General features: G+C 32.2%; 1 protein-coding gene and 1 non-coding gene across 2 annotated transcripts in view; one reads left to right on the top strand and one right to left on the bottom strand.

Annotated features, from left to right (window-relative positions):
* LOC149911189 (uncharacterized) overlaps positions 1–24,579 on the bottom strand; it is a 173,258-nt gene that overhangs the window by 50,353 nt on the left and 98,326 nt on the right. The gene's annotated exons all lie outside the window — the stretch shown is intronic.
* Positions 2,722–2,793, top strand: TRNAD-GUC (transfer RNA aspartic acid (anticodon GUC)). The gene has a single exon. It is a non-coding gene; the product is annotated as a tRNA-Asp (tRNA).

The following is a 24,579-nucleotide window of genomic DNA, read 5'->3' as shown; positions in this document are numbered from 1 at the left end:
TACAGTATCTTAACGCATCCGGTATCAGCGTTCGGACCATCATTTTTCTTTTTGTCATTGCGTACTAAGACTCCTGTAGAACCGCCATCCTGTTACAAATGACGCGAAATTTTGTGGGTCATTTGTAACAGGATGGCGGTTCTACAGGAGTCTTAGTACGCAATGACAAAAAGAAAAATGATGGTCCGAACGCTGATACCGGATGCGTTAAGATACTGTAATATAAAATATAACAGTGTCTTAAGATAAAATATTATAGTATCTTCACCGTGTGTGACGCGCTTAACTCTTATAAATAAAAATGATGGTATTTCTGTTTTATAGAGAATTCTAAAATGTTAAACTTTGGTTAGAGCTTTTTTTGTCATTATTACCATTTCTGAGAAAATTAAAAATAAAAACTGTGATTCGAATCGGCCCTTATAAACCATAATATGTCAGATTAGTGACATCGAGCTTATATCGAGCTTAAACAGAACCGCCCCCCTAGACAAGTGGCTTTCTATTAGCGTAAAGTTCAATAGAATAGATTATGAATGTATGAGATTCACGTAATCAATCGTCGTCGTCGTCGTAATCAAACGTCATTCTCATACATTCATAATCTATTCTATTGAACTTTACGCTAATAGAAAGCCACTTGTCTAGGGGGGCTGGGTTGTATGTAATCGATAAAACGCTGCTAGGATAAGCTTTGCCATGTTTAGTAGTCATGTCTAGTCGTTTATTTGTAAGGTCGACTAATGCTTTGATCATATAATACTGTTTAAACAAATGTTATCAATGTAGGTATATGCCAGTAGCAGCCCTTGTAGGCCCCTTTACTCATAAAACAATAAGAGGCGGGACTTCCGTACACGTTCAACTACGCATGCTCTAATATTTACAATAAGAGCGCCTTCACAGCAGCCGCGTTGCAGTTTTGAAGTGTGATGCACTTCATTAAAAAAAAGGATTCTAATGGGAAAATATTTCAACAGAAAATCAACAGCAAAGCACGAATAAATAATGCACATAATTCTTTCCAGTTTTTTTAGAGTACTGTTATCTTAATTGTATCAAAGAGTCCCCCAACAACGCTCATGAATTTCCAAAATAAATCGTTTGGCTTATTTACGTGCGTTTGCAACTCTATCGCTGATTTGACAGTACGCGTTGGTCGCGGCGGCCGCGGCGCAGCGCGCAACAGCCGCGCTTCTATTTCTTTTATGAAGTTACAGTCGTGCAGGCCGCGCTGCTAAGTCGCCTTATGTGAAGGCGCTCTAAAACAATGTAGTTGCAATTCAAAATCAATCGAGACCTCATCTCGTTTATGCGATCCTGGTGCTGGTGCAGCGTGCTTCCGTATACTATTGGATATATAGCGAAATAATTAATATGCAGACGTGCAACTTTCCTGCGGCAAAGATTAAATAATGGCATTATGTTTTTTGTTAACTGAATTTTTGGGAATCTATTAAGACTTTTTACATTTAATCTAGGATCTGGTCTCTATTTAGATTTTGTAAAATTATTATTTTTAATTATTTTTTAACTCCGAACCCCAGCGGAGGCAAATTAACCAAACCAAAAATTTCTTAAAATAATTTGGTCCCATGGTATATCTAAGACAAGTAAGACAATTATTTTATGAGACGTTACACAAATGGTAGCCTGCGTTACTAACACCCTTCGTATCGTTATTTAAATGATGCATTATTGAGATATTAATGACGGACCAAAATACTATCAATATCGTAAAGCGAAAACAATTTTAAAAACTATAAAATTAAACTCTGATAAATAGTACACACAAGATGCACCGAAAAATAATAAAAAAATCATTATATTTATTAGCAGTGGGTTATGTTTTATATAACCTTTAATTAAAGTGACATCTACGCTCGTTGGCTTGATTTAGTTTAACAACACCGTTCGTAACCGAGCTACGATTTTGCTACGCTGTAGCCAATTCGTAGATGTGGTAAGATGTCGTGGGTATTTCATTCTACGACTATCCTTACTAATAAATATTATTAATTTAATATCTTACAAGCAAATAGGAATGGATTGTAAAATTAATGATATAAAGATCTTGATGTTGCTAATAATTTCTCGTGAACAGATCTGAGTAAACTTTAATTATTCGTGTGAGTAAACAACAAATATTTAATAATTATGAGCATTTAACTTTCCAACACTTTGGTAGGAGTCGCAATTATTTATATACATATATATTTTTTTGTTTGATGTGGAGGCAGTCTATTCTTGGCATCATGCCAAAAAAGTTAGGAACCGCACGATATTACCTTTTTACAATGTGAAACTGTTAGCAGATGTAAGTTAGCGTTGACTTATACGCTGCTTTTCTAAATGTGATTCATCTTGTATTTAATTAAAAATTATATATTATTTATATTATAAACTAGCAGTCCGCCCCGGCTTCGCCCGTGGTACATATTTACGTTTTCTCTACGTAAGAACCATCCTCGTACTTCAAGGAATATAATAAAAAAATAATTATCGAAATCGGTTCAGCCGTTCTCGAGTTATGCGCTTACCAACACATTTTGCGATTCATTTTTATATATAAGAAAGAAGATACGACACCGTTTATTTATGGGATTTTAGTTCAAGTGCCATCTGTCTGTAAGACAAAGTGCATAAAGCCAATAAATACACTTGCGCATGAGCTGTAGGGAATTTTACTATTATCAAGCCGAATTTATTAAATATAAACAATCCTCGGTAGTACAACGGCCAGTATTCCCGCCTGTCACGTGGGAGATCGGGGTTCGATTCCCCGCCGGGGAGTTCTTTTGCTATTTTGCATTAATTTAAAAAAATTTCACACAATATGCTGCTGAATGTATTTTTAAAGTAAGCTATTTAAAGATTATGATATAAATAGAAAATGTTATTTCCAATCATTTATCTGCGGGTGAATTACGAGTGAGCTCCATTATATCCCGTAGATTCATGCTATATCTTCTTTGCTCCTTACTTCCTTCAAAATATATTTTCTAAGATTATTGTAAATCACGACTACACGTACGAAACAGAATTATTACATTAATATATAATGTATCAGTCGATTGATTGTATTGCTAACTGATTTATGACACACATTTTCGTAATATAAACAGAAGTCTCATTTGAATTTCATTTTATGAAGGCAGGAAAAATAAAGGTACTTTAATAAATAAATTGTAAAAATATTGTTATGAAAGTGAAGAAGCTCAAACTAGATCTAGGTAACTCAACATAAATAAAATATAAACATCAGATATAGATACTATAGGAACAATACTGTGCCTTGGTACTAGAGCATCATAAATGTTAAGAGTGGTTTATTATTTGCTGCGTATAATAATATATATTGTTTGCATGCGTAGTCTCTTATATAAAGGGGCGTATCAGGGCTGCTACTTACGTACATACGTACATTGAAATATGGACAAAATTAGAGATTTTTTTAGTATTTTATCAGTATCTAGCCTACTGTGGACACACTTGTAGATAACGTTTTGTCTTCTTCTCTGTAACAAACAAACTATAATTTCGATAAAAACAAAAATGCTACAACAATAACAAGACGTTCTATCAGTTTTGTAACTTCATTTAGAAACCGGAATGTTGTATGTTTTAGAAACATCATCAACAAAGCTCCTCCCAGATACAATTACTTAGAAGTAAAAAATAAATAAACAGTCATGGAGCGAGTAGATGAAGTTCATCTGAAAGTGTGCAATAATAATATTTAATACATGTAAAAAATATAGTTGATTAAAATATTAACTTAAAAAAAAACTTCCTATGCTGATTTTTTTAAGTTTATTAAGGAATTACTTAACTTAAGGAACTATTTCTTAGTCTGTGCCAAATCTACACTTATGACTAGTTTAGAGGCAGTTATATGGAAGGCTGAATATTTTTATGAAACATATTATGTTAAAGTGTACCATATAACCATAGTATCGTAGATACATGTATTCCTGATACAAGAACAAAAAAGAATTGTAAAAATAATAATTATATATATATCAATTTATAATTATTAAGGAAGTGCGAAATTTATTGCAACCCTATATCATTTTGAACAGCGCATGCGGGTGTCCTTGATAAAAGTAAACCTCTTCTCTTTTATGGACATCTGGTGATAGCGTATACAAAGTTTTGGCGCTAGATTTGTTTAACAAAACTTTTTCGCCCAACTTTTCCTAAACTTTAGTAAGGAAACAAAATATGTGTTAAGCTAAAAAAAGTGATTTTCCTATTGGTTCACAAAATTCATATTTTATATAAGAAAAAAATTAACAGAAACTTGTGTTCATACTATAAAAAATTTTAGTACGTCAAATTTTTACTTTTTTTACTTTTTTAATACTGTATGCAAGTGTGATGAATACTTACTAAAATTTATATTTTATTGATAATTTTTCATGCAGTAGGTATAAGTATAAGTAGATCATGTATATTAAGGGTGCACTCACACACATCAGTCACCGTCAAGTCACCGATGACTGATCGGTGACGGTTTGTGTACGTATCCACAAACACCAGTCACCGTCATGTTGTCCGTCAGTCACGTCGCCGGTTTGACTGAATCATTGAACACATACATCAGGTTAGTCAGTGTTTAGACGTGTGTCACGCTAGAGAACATGTAGCAATTATTGACGGTAGCACGACGCTGACTGAACTGAGACGTGACGGCACCGGGTGAGTGGGGATAAAAGTATGATACATGTATGGAAAGATTATTTGACGTGCCTGACCGGTGACGTCACTGATAGATTTCGTGCCGGCGACTGTCGTGTGGGAACAGAGTCATACTAGAACTATTGATACATATTTTTTTTTAATCCTGTCCGGTGACGTGCCGTGACGGTGACTGATGTGTGTGAGTGCACCCTAAGAGTTCGAGATTAATTTCTTCGGTTGTTCATTCTGTAGCTGTTTTTTGCAATTTTATAGAAAATTTCCCATAGTACAAGAATACTAAACGGAAAATTTTAAAAATTGAAATCAGAATCTAACATGTGCATAAAACTTGTTTTTTTTTTTTCACTTTCAGGAAAGTCTTCAAAAAGCTTTATTTTCTCCACCTCCATATTTTATAGTGGAACCTTGTAGGATTGGAGCATGCGCACAGATATCATAAAACTCCCAGGAAAGTAGTCTATAAAACTTAAATACTAGAAGTAGTAAAAATTAGTCTAAATATTACTAGAATTACATAAATTATAAGGAGCTCTACAGCAGCAAGTTCCGCCCTCATTTCTAGTGAAACCTTGAAAGATTGGGGCATGCGCATAATAAACTTTCAAGAAAGCGTTCCAGTATGACTTATTGGTCTCACCGGAAGTTGTGAAAATTAGGATATACTACTATTACAAGATCTGATTATAATAATTTATCAGGAGATCAACAAAGACGAGCTCCGTCCCTCTTTTTAGTAGAAACCTTGAAAGATTCGAGCACGTGTACAAATTTTCAGGAAATTTTCAATTAAACTTTATGATATAGTAAGAAGTAGTAAAAACTACGATTTAATATTACTAGACTTCAATAAATTATCAGGAGGTTCGCCCTTATTTCTAGTAGAACCTTTAGGACTTGGAGCATGCGCACAACTACGTAGAACTTGCAATAAAGTTTATTTTAAATGTGATTATTTTCAGAAATTAAAGTATATTTTTGTAACCAGTAAAAAATAAATAAAAACATATAAATTTCATGTTTTTAATACACAGATAAGTCACAAAGTTTGTCTGTTTATCATATTACTTTTAATTGTTTGGGGAGCAATATAAAAAAAATATAAATAAACTTTTTAAGTTTTAACTTCCCATACTTTGAATAATCACGAAAAAATCAACAAAATATACGTATCTGTAAATATTGTTACTTCCATTATAGTTTGAATATGAACGCTTTTTTTATCTTATAATGACCTATTCTTGTTTAACCAGACTAGGTTATTATAATTGTTGCTACCAGGAAAAAGGGCGCAATTGCGACTTTAAAAAATGAATATTGTTCTCAGTTGCTTGTAGACTTCACGAAGGTTACCTACGTAAAATAACTTCTATTATTTAACTTTATGGCGGTAACCTAACCTAAACGAAAATTACGATACACAACTACTAGACCTGCATAAGCTTTCAGACCTTGAAGTGATTGAGCTAACGCGAAACAAAATAAAATTTTCAATAGGGTTTTTCGATCTTATAACTTTTATCGTTCAATTTACCTGCCTAGCTAAATAGATATAAATATTTATATCTTATATCTTCCGAAATATTTGGTGACTCGGAGAATTTATATAATTTCGCGGGGTATGTTTTCCAAGCCCTTTAAGAACAAATTTATCACTAAGTGTAATCTGTAAGTGTATCTTTAATGTGATTACTTCAAATGAAATTATTATATTATAATTATTTTCGAATACCTAGAGTAAATCTGAATTTGTTTTTCAATATTGGGTTGAGTGCTTGGCTTGGGCGAACCCGGGGCGGAACGCTAGTGGATTATAAATATAGATAGAAATTGATATGAACTAAAAAGACATTGTTATACTTTCTATTCCTATTAATGGAAATTGCATAAAAGTTAAACTTACTCCTCTTTAGTTTTATGGAAAAACTCATAGTGACGTAGAATTAAATAGCAGAAGCATTTCAGTTTATGTCTGCGGTTGGTGCATCTGCAAATTGCATAGTTTCTACCATTGGGATACCAGGAAACCATAAACAGCTAAGGCTTCAAATGATTAAGGTACGTAGTGCATCTGTACTGAGTCTGGCATATTTTATCAAGATCATAGATTATTTCAGATGTAGCAGTAATAATCAATATTAATTGTATTAATAAAATATATTATTACCCACGACTACCCACCCGAAACTTATTGGTTATAACATTTTTATGATCATTTTATTATTATGAAGTATTATTTAAAAAATACTGCCTTTGAGATAATATTTGGTACAGGGAACCGATGTGTGAATAATAAAAAAAAAACAATAAATATTTGAGCTACTTGATGCAATTACTTTAACTACTACGATTCACGTGAATGTAATAATTGTCAAAACTCAAAAGTGTCATTTAAAATATTGAAAGATTGAAATATTCGACAATGCGCAACTCTACGTGAAAGTCAAGAAAGTTCCCAATAGCGTCTTTTTGTTCCTTTAAAAAGTTGGTTGTAAGTAAAAGTATACCTTCAGCTTTTAACTAAGTTTTTTGAATTATTTAATTGAACTGAAAACAGTGGAAACATGAGAATTTATCTATATGGAATATTGTCAACACATGACACTACATTTATAGGTAACTTCTACAACTATATAAATATAACGTTAAGTACTAGATCCGCATAAATGAGAAGAGGTCATTCATGGTGATTTTATATTGATTGAAAAATTTGTACATGCGTACGTACTACGTAAGTATGTGACAACAATCGGAACTAATGTAACTGTTTTCAATTTATTTCGCTAAGTGAATATCAAACTTCCATACTTTACCCCTAGCTGGCGCCACGAGTTATTAAATTCGCTGGGGTTAATTGTGAGTTCTATTTGAATATACTTGTTTATACAAAACTGGAATATTTAAAATAAATTCATTAACGTAAAGCGGAGGAAAGCTTGGAATTCAAACCTTTGACGATAAAATTAGTTAATTTTTCTAAGCGAGTCTAACGCCATCTCTTCATCTTAACAATTGACCCTTCAATTTGAATTCAAAGAAGGTTTACTTTATGAATATTATAAAAAAACTCTATTTTAATAAAGTATGTCATAAATAATTTTAGTGTTCGATAAATGAGTGCCGTGAACGCAATGGACTGCATTTGGACGATATTATTTTTTATAAATAAATTCCCATATTATGCACTTTAATAATTTATAAACATTTTTTCAATACACCGCTTACTTTTTTTTTATTCATCCACAAAATATAAACTTTCTTTTGAGACACCCTGTATAAGTACATAAATTTTTCAAGGAAAATCGTATGATTACAGATATACATGTTTCCAAACAGCCATTCTAGATTATTTGAATGGTCATGACCTTCCTTAAATTTTATTGGTAGGCCGAGGAAAACAGGCATAGAATAAGTATTGTATTGTATATATTGATAGATTTCTGAAAAAAAAAACTATAATTATGAACTATAATCTGAGTTTGTACGGCTGCAATTGAAAATTAATACTTATTATTGCTACTCAGGATAGGAATCCAAAAGCGAGAATTCCTCTGAATCGACCTGCATTAATTTAAATATCTTATTTTCACCAGGCCTAGTGTGTAACGGCTTAAATACAAATACTCAAAACATTTAGTAAATGCTGTTACTAAAATTATGGTCTGAATACTACCTACGCATGCTCTGCTCTGCTATGACGACCTCTTACCGTCTATGCCGACTTGGTGTTCGCTTAGCGCTATTGTTGCTACCAGAAAACAGTGCATTTTGCTTTATTTATAAACAAAAAATGTTCGAACTTTGCCACAAGTTCATACTTCGTTTAGTTTTTCATGCGCAGTACTACGTAAAAATTTCAAGGAAGTATTTTTTCTTAGTTTCTGTAGTTGCTAAAACTTCGATATACAATTACTAGACATCCATAAGTTACCATGAGCTCTCCAAGATAAGCTCCGCCCCCTTTTCTAGTAGAACCTTGAAGGATTCGAGCATGTGCACAAATGACATAAAACTTTCAGGTAAAGTTATCAATCAAAACTATTATAATAATAATATTATTATATTGCCAAAAGTTGTCAAAATTACGATTCAATATTACTGGAGTATCAAAAGGTATCAGAAGTTCTTCTGAAACGAACTCCACTCCCATTTCTAGTAGTAACATTGAAGGATTCGAGCATGTGCAGACAGACTTTCAGGAAAGTTCAATAGAACTTTATTTTTTGTCAGAACTAGACAAAATTACGTCTAAATGTTACTAGAATTCCATAAGTTATAGGGAGCTCTACGGAAACAAGCTCCTCCCTCATTTCTACTAGAACCTTGAAAGATTGGGGCATGCGCATAACTAAGTAAAACTTTCAAGAAAGCTGTCCAGTAAAACGTGATTTAGACGATAAAATTTTCTTATACATTCAAGTGCAATTATTGAATGCAATGAATTAAGTGCGCTAATTGCCCTTTAAGAATTGTATGCAACTGTTAACACGTGGATACCAGTAAAAATATTATACGCAATTATTGAATGCAAGTCTTGACAAAAAAAAGTTGCAAATGTCTTCTGTTTAGACCAATACAATAATGTTTAGGAGCTTATTGCTTTCAAGTTTTGATTTGTCTAAATAGAGAGTTGTATGTGCGTGTACCATACATTGGCGGGTTGCTTCAAGTATTGCACGTATTTGCGTTGTCAAATTTTTCATTCAAGTGTTGGAAGGTTTTCTAAAGAGTCTGTTGAACACTTATTGAATTCAAGAATCGCCTAGAAATTTTTGTGCTGTTTACACCAAAAAAATTTGGTTAGCAAAACTTGCGCAAAATATCAAAATGTTACGTACTGTTAAGACCATGCAGGTAATTTATTGCTTCAATTTTATTGTATGCAACAAGCAAAAAACAGGCATGTAAATGGTGTTTAATAATTGATAAGGAGATCAACAAAGACAATCTCCGTCCCCCTCTATACTAGAAACCTTGAAGGTTTCGAGCATGTGTACAAATTTCATATTTACTCTAGGAAAGTTTCAATAAAACTATGATATAGTCAGAAGTAGTAAAAACTGCGATTCAATATTACTAGGCTTCCATAAGTTATCAGGAGATCTATAGAGCCTCGCTCCTCCCCCGTTTCTAGTAGAACCTTGAAGGATTGGAGCATGCGCACAACAACGTAAAACTTTCAATAAACTTTTCAGTAGTACTTTTATTCTTGTCGGAATTGTAAGCATATTTTTTCCAACCTTAGACAATAATAATAATCAAACCTATATTTTAAATACCCACAAAGGTTGTTAGCAATTTTTTTCTAAACGGCTTGATCGTTTTATTGATTTTTTTTTTTTTATATTCGGTAGGCTGGGGAATAGGTCGTAAATTATAACATTTATTTTTACTAGGTTAGCATGTAGGACGGTAAAACAACGTTGTAGCTAATTTATTTGTTTGAATTGAAATAAGTGGCAAATCTGGATTTATATTGAGGTCACAGTAAAAAAAATAAGCGTGGCTGGAAAACTGTAAATTAACATCATAATAATTCTAACTATTGATATTATAAATGCGAAAGTAATGAACTCTATCTACTACCCATTGTGGAGATATTTGGTACAGAGATACTTTTAATTCACTTTTTAAGGAATAGGATAGATTAAGTACATAATATTTTATAATCATTGTTTTTTTTTTTGTACTTCACTAATTGTTTTGTGTAATTGTATACTTTAAAACTTATTTTTCGCATGCTGTATGAGTGCTTTTTAGCACCTATAAGTGTTTTTTTTTACATTGATCTTATAATTGTGTATGTGAATTTTGATATTTTATATGTAATGTAAACAAACGTTGGTAGACCAAAATAAATAAATAAATACCCCAGAAAGGATAGTTTTTATCCCGGAATCTTACAACCGGAATGCACACTGCGTGCTTTTATACCACACCGATGTAGTGATATAATTAATAATATATAACTGCCACAACTACAGATATATTACGTTTAGCAAATACTAGATTCACATAAACGAAAAGAGTTCATTCATCGAGATTTATTGATTGAAAATTAAGAACATGCGTATAAAAGTACGTGGCAATAATTGGAACTAGAGAGTATCAAACTTCCATACTTTATCACAAGTTGGCGCTACGAGCATTTAATAGGATATTTTATGGTGGCATACTTTATTATAATATCACTTATTTTTAATGTACAATAATTATAGAAATATAAAAGAAAGAATTTCAAATTATAAAGCGAAATGGTGCTTTACGCTATAAGTTGATTAAAAATAAAAGTGCTTGAGTTTTTAAGCTCTGGTTAAAATATGACGTACTTTTTTGGAGGTTGCGACCTTGTATTAATTCTCATTTCAATAGTTATAAGTAAATGTTTATTTTATGTAATAAATATTAATCTTGTATATTATAAAAATGAGTCGCCAAATCTTTTGCTAAGCGCTGTACCAATTCGTTGCTAATTTCTTTAACAAAAATTAAGGCACAAGGAAGTTTCTTAATGAGAACAAACACGAAAAAGGAGCAATAGAGCAGATCAATGTCTGCTGGGGGCAGCTAGTTCCTAAATGAATATTAATAGTAAAATATATAAAAATACATCACCAAAATGTTTGTACACGCGTAGTTCACAAACGGCTGTATCAGAGTTAGTTATACATTTTTTTTATTGTGTACAATTTAATCCATCATGTACGTAATATATTATATTATTTCAGTCAAAATAGTATCTATTAGAATAGTAGTCCTCCTCCTATTAATTCTTGAAAAAAAAATTACATAAAATGAGAAGCAATTCAGTTTGCCTTCGGTTGGAAAATCTGCAAATTGCATAGTTTCTACCGTTAGCATACCAGGATAATATAAACTGCTAAGGCTACAAATGACTGAGGTCTGTAATGCACCTATACTCGGTCTGGACTTATTATTTAAGGATCATAGATGATTTCAGAATTATATCACTTCGACATTGTTATTATTTGTTTATTACAATATTTTATTAGTAGTTGCCCACGTATTTGTGAAGATGTTATGAGTACTACAAAAAAGAGGTGGTTTTTGAGATTTTAGAAAGTTCGTGTGGATTTTTTTATATGTATACTACCATGCAAAACGTACCTTAAAACGATATTACGATACGTATTCGAGCAATTAATTTAACTACTTATTATATGTAAAAATAATTATTTGTCAAAAGAGATAACGATATAAATAATTTAAAATATTATTTTGGTCACAACCTGTTTCAAAATATTGTCAATATTTTATAATATTTACTTTTTTATTTTATTTTATCGGCATTGTGAATAAATAAACTTTTGGCGGTAATCTAACCTAAGAGGAACTTACGCTTAACAAATACTAGACCAACATGAGTTTTCTCCTGAAAACTCAAGTTCTAGTATTTGTTAAACGTTAAAAGAACTCCCGTTCTACTAAAACAAGCTCCGCCTACATTTATAGTAGAATCTTGAAGTAATTGGACATGCGAACATAAAACTTTGAAGACATTTTCAGTAAGGCTTTTGAAGCAGTGTAAGTATAATTAACCCATCGAATGACTCAGTTATTAATAAAAAATAAACCATATTTTTTCAATTCTCGTCTTTGCACCAAACTCTTTCGGAACAGGCTGATGGATATTTCTTCTATATTCGAAAGCCAAATAAATGTATGTGTATGTTATAGCCACAACTATAGAACTATCACGACATGCAATTACTAGATCCGCATAAATAAGAAGAGGTTATGTATCTAGATAAATTGCTTGAAAATTTTGTACATGCGTACAACTGTACGTGACAATTACCAGTACTATCATAATTTTCTATATGAAGGAGGAATAAAACTTCCATGTTTTTCTACTAGTTGGCACCACGAGCTATTCAATTCTAATGGTAATTTTGTGTGTAAACTTTCAATTATTATAGATTCTTGATTGTATATAAATATATACCAATAAGTGGGATGTAGGTACTCAGTGATCAAAGCTAAAAGATAAAAGTATATTTAATATTAATCTTTTTAAAATCTCTGGTTTTACGCCACCGCTACGCCAACTAGTCAAGAGCTTTGCGCCGTTTATTGTTGAGTCGTTTCGATATAATTTTAATTATTTATTGAAGCTTTATTTATAAGAAAATTTGTTTAGTAAATTATTTTGGATGTTATAATAATATCATCTTGATTTTTAACACCTGATATGATAGCTGATATAGTGATCAAATCCTTTAAATAAAGTTTGCAATTTTGCATTAAAAACAAAATATTCTTGTGGATGGGTTTTTAGAAATGTAAAATACTTGTTCAAATTAAGAAATAATTACGTTTTTTTTGTGAGTAATATAAAGAAAAACTTATTTTAATTTATACAAGCTTTAACAGATTTTTTAATAAAGCACATTTCCGAACGAAGCTGTACCCCGCACCTCTTGTGCTTGGTATTGATCTTAAAGGCTCCATACGATGTGCGATTACCAGGCTTTCATAAATGCAAGGAGTTCTTCTATTCATACCGCAATACCATAATTGAACTACCATTGAAGTACAGAGCATGCGTTGTTAACACAAGGCCATATAGTTAAGGGTTGCTAATAAAGAAATCATGCCAATAAATGGGTTATATTCTAGACGGCCCAATATTCTTTTTTATTATAAAACATGATTTTCTTAATAATCAATGCTAATTTTGTGTGAAGATTGATAAAAATAAAAATTGCTCTTATAGTATTAAAAAGAGCTCTTCTTATGTTGTAATTTGCAGTAGCTCTGCCTAATCGTGTTGGCAAATACCTTAAATAAAGGTACGTTCGAAAAAGATATAAAATAATAAAAGATATGTAAATAAAATTTATATATGTTTTATGTGGGAGAAAGTAGCCACTAGCATTATGCGCTTCGTTCAACGTAAAGTACCTAAACTTGAGCGACGATCTTTGTCGATCAAAAAAAGTGACGACGATAAATACCGACCGCCTTCATCCACTACGTATACTTAACTTAACGTTGTGCTTATTAATATATGCGATATGTGCTCGCACGTTTTCTACAAAAAGTACCTCCCCTGAATCACTGGAGATGACACAAAAGAGCGGAAAGATGTAGCTCTGCTACCTGAAAGGAGTCATGGCAGGGAGGTCATTATAGATATCTTCTAATGATTCGGATCAAAATGTTGTGTGTTGCAACCCTTAAAGGCTGAAAACTACGCATGCGTTAAAAGTTTTACTACAAACTGAAACTTTTACAATTGATATCTCCTCTTGGTTATTCAGATCTAGTCATTGTGTATCGTAATAATTGCCGCCAATGATACATCGAATGTTAGACAAAACTTTCTCAGACTCAAACACATAACAACAACAACTAAACTTCTTTTTAATCGCGAAACGAATAAATATTTTTTTTTTTCAAATCACGTTCTTAACAATTTTGCAAATTTTCTGGGAGGGAATGTTGATACCTTTGAATGTCTGAATTAATGAACGGACTATAACTTATAAGTCGTAATTGCTAATTAAACGAATAGATGATGATGATGATGTTTGCCATTTGTCTTGCTCTAGGTTTGCATTATCAGGCCGGTGACGGACTCGCGAACACTTCACAAAATCCGTGTTCCGTCATTAAGGTGTCCCGATGGAACACAGTGGATCTTTAGTCGGTAGGAATCGGACATAGCTCACGGCTCTTTCCCAGGGGGCCGTGGGTATGCAACATTTCTCGACTAACAACACACGTCCTTGGGATTCAATTATAGACAGCTAAGAATAGTCTCTTTAAATTTAGTCTTTACTATAGTATCGTAATAAATTGCAAACTATCCTTATAATTTTTGCTATAGCCTCCTGCTTATTTCTATTTCATTATTTTAAATAAACTTTAGGGTTTTATGTCGGTAACCTAACCTACAAGAAACTTATGATTTACAAATACTAGATTTCTATAAGTTTTAAGGAGTACTATTGAAACAATCTCCGCCCCCATTTATAGTATAAACTTGAAAAAATGAGCATGCGCAAAACTATAGAAAATTTGCATGAAAGTTGCAATACAATTTTTGTTTGTGTGAGATTTTGAGAGATTTGAGATTTTTTATATAATTGTTTTATACAAGTACATTATTTAGCTCAGATAAGGGGGCACGTGTTAGTTCTAGATGATAAGCGAGTCCAGGCAGAACGGCCATATTAAATGATGAAAAAGTGACGATATTCTTCCACGGAAAATTGACAAGACTTCACCTATAATCTCAGGAGAAATATTTCTTAACTTCTATAACTATAAAAATAATACGATGTTCAAGTACTAGATCCGCATAAATGAGAGGAGACATATTGATTGAAAATTCTGTACACACGTAAAGCGGTATGTGACAATTGGAACTAATTTCTATTACTTTTCCAGGGCTTTATCAAACTTCCTTGCTTTGCTACTAGATGACGCCTATTTATTTACTTCAATGGAGAGAAAAAATGGAATAGAGGTATTCTTCTGCCGGACCAGCTAGTATAATTAATAAAATTGATGGTGCAGGGTTGCCTCTGAAGTTCAGTGCTAAATACCACATGTCGAGTTTTGAAAGGATCACATAATTAATTTGTGGTGATAACAAATAGGCTGGTGTAACTCGAAGATATCAGCCGAGATTGTGGTCAAGCGCTTCCCTGTTAGTTATTACCAATAAAAAAAAACTCGAAATAATAAAAATATCTAATTTGCATCACCAAATAATTTTTCAACCAAAGATGACTTACAAGTAATTTGCCTCACAGAGGACACGGGGTAGAAACTATTGTCATAGAAGAAATATATCACAGTGAAAGCAATATTTAGGTACGACACGTAAATACTAGAATCGCATATCCGAAAAGAGTTCTTCAATAGAGAGCTCCGTCTAGCTTAGAATACTGCTGCGATTGCACACAACTATGCCGCCTCTACTGTAATATGTGAGGTTTTGTTATATGTATGAAAATTGGTAAAAGATGACGCTGTTCCAAAAAGTAAGAATCCATTTACAATAATTATTAAAATACACTTCATAAATTCAATTTACTTTTTATAAACATATCTAATTTAATTAGTAAGATAATTAAATAATTTTATGTAAAATACAAATATATATGAACTTTTAAAGGTGAAGCAAGTCAAAATGCAAATTTATATTTTCTTTCATAATACAAATCGTCAACTTATAATTTTTTTAGATATAATTATAAAAATATAAAAATGATCTAGAATCCCTTTATCAAATTAGTATTAATTATGTATTTGTGATTATTATTCGTGCTTGCTCTATTCCGCTTAAGAAAAACCAGAAATTCCATGAAATATAAAGTTGCCTCATAGAGGAAACAGTTCACGGTGGTATAAAATCAGATCCAATAGGAGCAAAATGTACGAAACAGAGTTACTAGGTTTACATGAATGAATAGGAGTTCTTCGTAACGAGGCTCCACCTCTATCAAATTCTATGTCCTTGTCCTTGTGTTTATTGAGCATGCGTTAAGTTGTTGATAAAGTTTCAATTAATTTTAAATTATAAAAAATATTACAGTTATAAAATAAAACATATTCAGAGGAGAAGAACTGTATAACCAGCACAAATGTAAATAAATAAAATAAAAATAATAAAAATGTATAAACAAATGTATTTAGATGAAACATACAATCTATTTATTTATTTGGTCATCTGTGTAAGTATAATAACTAATAAGCATCATGGAATCAAAATATTGCCTCATTACTATAAAGCAATATCAGGTAACAAACTCTACAACAATTATTGGTTGCACTATTAAATTTTCATAAAATCTCACCCGTTTTCTTTAAGTATATTTCAATATTAATAATATTTTATCAGAATTTTGTAGGATCACGTTTATATATGTAACTAGCGGTCCGCCCCGGCTTCGCCCGTGGTACATGTTTACTTTTCTCTACATAAGAACCATCCTCGTACTTCAAGGAATATAATAAAAAAAGAATTATCGAAATCGGTTCAGCCGTTCTCGAGTTATGCGCTTACCAACACATTTTGCGATTCATTTTTATATATAAGAAGAAGATTATCAGATGTTTCTATAGTTTAGTTAGCGATGCCACACGAGCTAGACTGAAATAAATAGCAGCAGTGGTTGGTTGTTTTTTTTTATTTGCCAGTATCAATGTACCAAAACCATTTAGATAGAAATAAAGGATTATTTTTATATTATATTATTTTGATTATCAATCCAGTGTAGGATTACGTTCCAAATAAATAAACTAATCGCATCTTGTCTCAGAGTCTCTCTAGTTTTGTGTGATATTTAAATAAAATGAGTGAAATATCTCAACACATTTGTCACAACCTCCAACTTTTTATGAATATCTGGTTGAGTAAACTAAAAGTAACGCCCACGTACAAAATGATTTCAAGGACATTTTGTACAGCAAAAATAAAATTGTAAATATTCATATTTTTTTGTAAATGTGTAAGTTACAGTAAATAATAATTATCCTTTTGTCAACTTATTAATTAACATATAACTTACAAATCAAATACACTCGCAATACGTGCGTAGAATGTATGTAGAAGCCGCGTAGCAATTCGCTACTGTTATTTCCTTAGGTTATTTCATATTACATCTGAAAGGTATTAAGAGCCTGAAAACATGTTACATATCTAAATATCTTTATATATATAAAATTCTCGTGTCACAATGTTAGTCTGCATACTCCTCCGAAACGGGTGGACCGATTCTCATGAAATTTTCTGTGCATATCGGGTAAGTCTGAGAATCGGCGAACATCTATTTTTCATATGTACCACGGGTGAAGCCGGGGCGGACCGCTAGTCTTATATATAAAATTCTCGTGTCACAATGTTAGTCTGCATACTCCTCCGAAACGGGTGGACCGATTCTCATGAAATTTTCTGTGCATATCGGGTAAGTCTGAGAATCGGCCAACATCTATTTTTCATATTATGTACCACGGGCGAAGCCGGGGCGGGCCGCTAGTCTTATATATAAAATTCTCGTGTCACAATGTTAGTCTGCATACTCCTCCGAAACGGGTGGACCGATTCTCATGAAATTTTCTGTGCATATCGGGTAAGTCTGAGAATCGGCCAACATCTATTTTTCATATGTACCACGGGCGAAGCTGGGGCGGACCGCTAGTATTTTTATAACAGATTTGAGGATTAATACAAGATCGATGTATTGAATATATAGATTTTGTAAATTTATTCTATCTAAAAACCTTTATTCACAATGATTGAGGCAATATACATTTTACATTTAAGTTAAGGTTGGATAGCTCTATTACTTTATTTTTACTACGTCAACACAAAGCAGTTTTCCAAAGAAAGTTTATGCAAACTCATTAATTCATGGTCATTTCATTAAATTTACATTCTGGTAAAGTTTACTCTTGCAATTAACGATTGTCGTCATCGTAAATTAAATAAGCATAATCTGAGCTTTATAATAAATAGGCAAAAACATTGAAACTAAGTTAGAACTAACTACGTACAACTATAGAATAGTTACGAATCACCAGGTTCACATGAATGCAAAGAGGTACGGCAATGTACTTACACTTGTTGCATTGATTTCTGATTTCATTTACACTGTTAAAAATTAACTAGTCCTAAAATATTTAAAACTATATATTAATCTATCCCATTTTTATTTCTTTTTAGTTAATTGCTTGCTCCGGCTCCTCCTAGAATCGTACTTTTTGTATGCTTTTCATTATAACTTTTATGTAAATGAAATCAAATTTCCACACATTTAAATTTAAATTGTTAGTTTAAATTGTATTTCCTTATTTTTTCTTTTTATTATTTATTTAACTACCAGTTGATGTGTACCTAATTTATCTAATTTATCTAATTTATCTATTGGGAAACTTTAAAAACTGCTTGAATACGAAGCTCTTAATTTCTGTAAATCTTTTATTATTATTCCAATTTCAATTGGTTCAAATTACAGAGCAATAGACAAAAAAAATGTTCATCAAAGACTAAACTGCATATTCACGCACAATAACTTTTATACATCTTTATATTTTTTATAAAGTTGAAGGCTGTATATTGTAACTTAGATTAATATCATTAATCTTTTTTTTTAATTTGGATACACTAACATTTTGACAAGAGGTCATTTATTTTATTATTGATGCACAATTTTGAATGAAACTGATCCCCCACCCTCTGAGCTTGGTATTGATCTAAAAGGCACCATACAGTGTACCATTACCAGGCCTTCATAAATGCAAGGAGTTACGCTCATAACGTAATTATAGAACTCTCATTGAAGTACGGAGCATGCGTTGTCCCACGTATAGTTGAGGGCTGCTACTAAAGAAATAATATTTACCAATAAATGGAATATATTCTAGACCACAAAATATGGTCTTATTAATGATATTCTAAAAATATAGTTCCCTACAATAAGATATGTCATTCAATTTTGTGTGAAGATTGTGTTTCATAGGCATGTTAAAATAGTTGAACTACGGAGCTGGTACTTGAAATGAGTATAAAAGCAGTATCTGTAGACAAACAAAGTTGGGAGGGCATTAATAGTCGTCTTTTTATCCTGTCAGTCTATATTTAACGCGTAGTTTTCCGCGTTTAAGGGTTTAAACGCTGAAAACTACGCGTGCGTGACAAGTTTTCTACTTTCACGTTCCCTATGTATAACTTCTACAACCAGAGGCGGCTCGCCCTAAGGAGCGCTGGTGCAGTGAACTCCCATAAATAATTATAATAAAATCATACTCCTTAATTTCATTATTAATATTAATTATTACTATTTAAAATCAATCGTAATCGTAAAAAACTACTGTCAATACCAATGAATATATCCATCATTCCTTCATTCCATACACTTGAATAATATGCTAATAATAATAATAATATGCTCACGATTGCGCTCCAATGAAAAAATATTTAGTACATTTCCTAATACGAAATCCAATAGGAGTGAAAGAGAGGGTTTGCCAGTGCCCTGCGCGCGTGAAACAGAAGATTTTCTATGGAAAGATAGCAAAATTCGGAGCGCCGCTCCCGCAAACGTTGCCGGTTCGTTTTTACCGCCGCGCGCGACGTTGCCACTCTCTATATTATAAACAAACACTCGACTCTCGAGTCAACTTCAATGCACGCGCGCGAATGCAAATTCGGGAATTTTCTAATTAAAATCATAAGATACGTGTTGAAATAGTCTGTAGTTATCAGTATTACTTGTGAGTGTGAAAATGAACAATTATAATGTGGCGTTCATCAAAAAGTGTGTTAAAACGTTACAAATTCGGCTTGAATTGAAAGCAGGGACTGCCACGGCCTGAACTTGACCTTACGCAATAATGTACGACAAAAACGAAAACATATACGCGTAAATCCGAACAATATTATGTGAAAACACCGTGGTTGTGTGGTTGTGATGAAAGCAACAACAGACATTTACGAATGTCTTGTCGCTTTAAGCTATAGATATTTTTGCACACCAAAAAGAAAGACGTATGTATTTCCTTTATAAATGTAATTTTTTTGATAAATGTACTGCTTTACACCACGTATTTTCAGTGTTTTATTTCAAGTGAACACCCATAAAATTTTGTCACGAGCCGCCTCTGTCTACAACTATATAAATATTATGTTCTGCAAGTACTAGATTCGCATAAATGAGAAGAGTTCATTCATCGAGACATATTCATTGAAAATTGTGTACAGGCGTAGAGTTGTATGTGGCAACAATCGGAACTAATATTCTGTTTATTTTGTAAAGGAAGGATCAAACTTCTGTGCTTTGCTACTAGTTAGCGCCACGAATAATTTAGTCCGGATTTTTTGTATGTAATCTTCCTTATCTTTATTATTAAATAAAAATAATAGGAAATTCACGTAAATATTTAAAAAATGCCACATCTCCCCTCCTTGGGACATAAAGAAGGACAAATATTTGCACGGAAAAACGCAATGGCCCGTTAAGCTGATCTTCTAATTGTGAGGAAACTTTACGTAATTTTCTTCTGTTAATGTAATGCGCGACCATTTAAATTATGATTGCGTTCTTATTAATTTATATAGATGGTTTGTAGTGGAATGGATTATGTAAAAAGATAACCGTATCAAACAACATGATTAGTTATTAAATTACGTTTACAACATTCGACGCATTAGTTCCAAAATTTCACCCAGTGCCAAAAGATCCGTGTATCGGTTTCCGTACGAACTTGACCACGGCGGGAAACTGGAACGATTTAGTATCTTCTAGATCCTGCAGCTTTAGTACTATTATTACCATTATTTACTATTTTATAGTTTTAATTTACACTAAAAGCCAAAATAACGTAAGGCGTAATTTGATGATGGTAAGATAGATGTCCAAATTATGAATATAATGATAATTCTCAAACAACACTACATTTATTTCTTCTTTTTCTTTTTGAAGTGAAATTTCTTTATCGGGGTCGGAAAAAATTTAGTGTAACATTTTTTCGTTACGCGTGACATTTTTCCGTTACGCGCTATCTTTTTTTTATCCTTACCACGCGTGATTCGACGTATTTCTGTAAAGTTACATATTATAGTAAATTATTTTTTGAAAAATAAGGTTATAAATAAGTTTCATTTCTTACGCGTGTACACTAGTTCCCACACACATTTTTTTTTATAAAATTATAAGGAATAAAAAAAATATAACAGCATAAAGAAACTTCAATCTTAAAATTAAAATAGATTCATAAATTCGTATTTTCGTAAAAAATTACGTAGCACTCTCGTAGCGATTCGCTACGAAATGTCGATGAAAGATATGAAGGGACCGAAACTATTTTATAACACGTTTGTGGTCTAAAAATGATCGACTGATTGATAATAATAAATAAATAAATATATTTAATTCATAAAGTTAATTGATCAAGTCTGTAAAAAGGTTTAATCGTTCTGATGCTTTTCGTATTATTAGCAAAAAGTATTATTTCAATACATTTTGTTATCCGAGTGTGAATGGAATATATATATATTTATTTTATAATATTATTATTTAAGTTAAAATAGGAGTTGGTAATTGATTGCTATAGCAATATTATATTATGTTAGGAATAGGGATTTTACTAACGGTTCATTTAGTATAAAAACAAGTGAATGCTCATTCTAACCCCACTATGTCAAATTATTGTAGTGTAAACATGCGTAGAGCAATTCTTTCGTTGTTCTTAGTGCGTAAGATAAGATGCAATGTTCTAATACTGAAAAACGCTGAATACGAGTTTTCGTTTTTAAACTAAAATATCTCTTAAATTGCTAAATTGCTCTTTCTCAAGCTCTAGGAGGATCATAGGATCTGTAGCACCGTAATGGAGCACAATTCTGAGTGAAGCTGTATCCTCCCATCTGTGTTTGGTATTGATCTTAAAGGCTACATACGAAGAACCATTACCAGGACTTCATAAAGGCGAGGAGTTATTCATTCATACCTTGATTATTGAACTTTGAAGTACGGAGCATGCGTTGTCACACAAGGCCAAAGTTAAGGGTTGCAACTAAATAAACTATAACAATAAATATTATTTTCTAGACCACAAAATATGTATTATATGTAATTATTAAAACACAATTCTCAAAAATAGCATTGCTCATTTAATTGTGCTCATGAAAAATTGCTTCTGATTGTGCTCAATAGGGGTACTTATAATATTTTTTACTGCTCAGTAAAAAATATAACTAACTAGGTAGTCCTAACTAAACTTCCCTTCACAGCATAAACATAATGTTTGTAATGTTGTCACCTTCGAACACACCTCATAGCATTGGCGACGTAAAGAAGTTCTGAAAAGAATTTAAATAGATGCAACATCAAACCACGGGAGAAAGTAGCCGCTAGGCGCACACGACATCGAAACGTCGTTCAACGTAATGTTAATGATTTAGAACTAGAATGGTTTGCTCTCAATCAAAAAAGGATTAACTGTAAATAACAACTGCTACCTACTACTTAAATTTATAATAACAGTGTGAGCTTACGCGTTCTCCACAAAAAGAGGGAGGAAGAAAAGACACGAAACTCTACGAAACAGCTAAAATACACGTATTTTAGCTGTTTCGTAGAGCCACGGCTCTACTTAAATTGAGTCTCAGAGCAGTCGCTATAGCCAGCAGTACATGATTTGAGGGCCAATAATAGGCGTTTTCGAATCTTTTCGGTCTGTATGCAATTTGTAGCAACACTCAAAGGCTGCAAACTACGCATGCGTGAAAAGTTTTCTATTTCAAACTGAAACTTTACAATTGATATCCGCTCTTGGTTATGTAGATCTAGTCACTGTGTATCGTAATTTTGCCGCCAAAAATACATCGGATGTAAGACAAAGGGTAGATATTGTTTTTTTTTGTGAACAAAAACACTGAAAATTTAACAAAATATGCCTACCCGGGAGGAACCTGGATGAGCGGGTATTATACTAAATTTTTAAGTACATAATTATCAAGTCTCCTTAAATTTGTTTTATCGATTACGTATTTTTTAATATTTATTATCATTACATTACATAAAACAAAGTCGCTTTCCGCCGTTTAACTGTATGCTTAGATATTTTTTTTTAAATCTTTATTATGCTTATATCTTAAAAATTATGAAATAGATTTAATGGGTTTTTTAAGAGGTAGAGTGATTCAAGAGGAAGATTTTCGACAAAGCGGACGAAGATGCTTGCGTTAATCTTGTCACCTATATCTTATTATTTATTTATTTTCTCAACTTTTAGTTTAATGTCGGCAACCTAACCTAAGAAAAACTTACGATTTTCAAATACAAGACATTCATAAGTTTTCACGAGTTCTACTGAAACAAACTGCAACTCCAATTATAGTAGAACCTTGAAGTTATGGAGCATAAGCATAACTACATGAAACTTTCATGGAAGTTTTCAATGCAGTTATTTGTTCTTGTGAGAAGTGTAAGTTATAATAATATAGATCTTGTTAGATAATAATAAAATTTTATCACGACACTTTTCCGAAAGGTTCCGTTTGATAGGTTGATAGGTCGATTTGGATAACCCATACTATATAATATAATATATAATACATAGTATAAATGCGAAAGTAACTCTGTCTATCTGTCTGTTATTCAATCACGCCTAAACTACTGAACCAATTTGCATGTAATTTGGTATGGAGGTATTTTGATACCCGAGAAAGGACATAGGCTACCTTTTATTGCGAAATATGTACCACGGGCGAAGCCGGGGCGGACCTCTAGTATATAATATTTTGGAAATATGGTGCAAAGATAAGCTAAGTAAGATAAGTATAAGATAAGTCTGAGCCTCAATCCTTCGAAAAACCTAGGATAGGTTTTATCCTGAAAATCCGACAAAAACAGGAATTAGGGCGTTTGTCCACTACAAGGAATTTTACGGTCCGGCATTCCGATTTTTTACGGTCCGGTATGGCACGCCATTAATCTAAATGCTAGCTTGTCCACTATACGTAATTTTACTGTCCGACATTTCACTTTTCCCTATTCCGGATGGTTTTTTGTGTCTACGAGTCGCTGTACATAATATAATTGTTTTCGAATGCCCACTTGCTTGGATTTTACTCTTTTTACAGCATATGCCAATTGAAAGCAAGCTCTTGTTTTACTTCCTTTTAGCTGGCAATGTGATTTGAAAAGTCGGTATTGTTATTTTTATATACATTGACCTATAATTATTATCTAAGTAAGTGTTGGTAAGTTCAAGTTCAAGTGGGAATAGCTTTAGCTCCTCGTCACCGATTAAAATAAATAAGTGAAACACGCATTTTAAATCTCTTACGGAACTTTACTTTTTATAGAATAATATATCTTACGAAGTAATATAATATTT

The sequence above is a fragment of the Colias eurytheme genome, chromosome 1 (assembly GCF_061535395.1).
Source record: "Colias eurytheme isolate Ceu_HAF_F1 chromosome 1, ilColEury1 Martin Lab GWU primary, whole genome shotgun sequence".
Taxonomy (NCBI): Eukaryota; Metazoa; Arthropoda; class Insecta; order Lepidoptera; family Pieridae; genus Colias; species Colias eurytheme.
The sequence above is the reverse complement of the archived record's forward strand: the minus strand, read 5'-3'. Positions and strand labels throughout refer to the sequence as shown.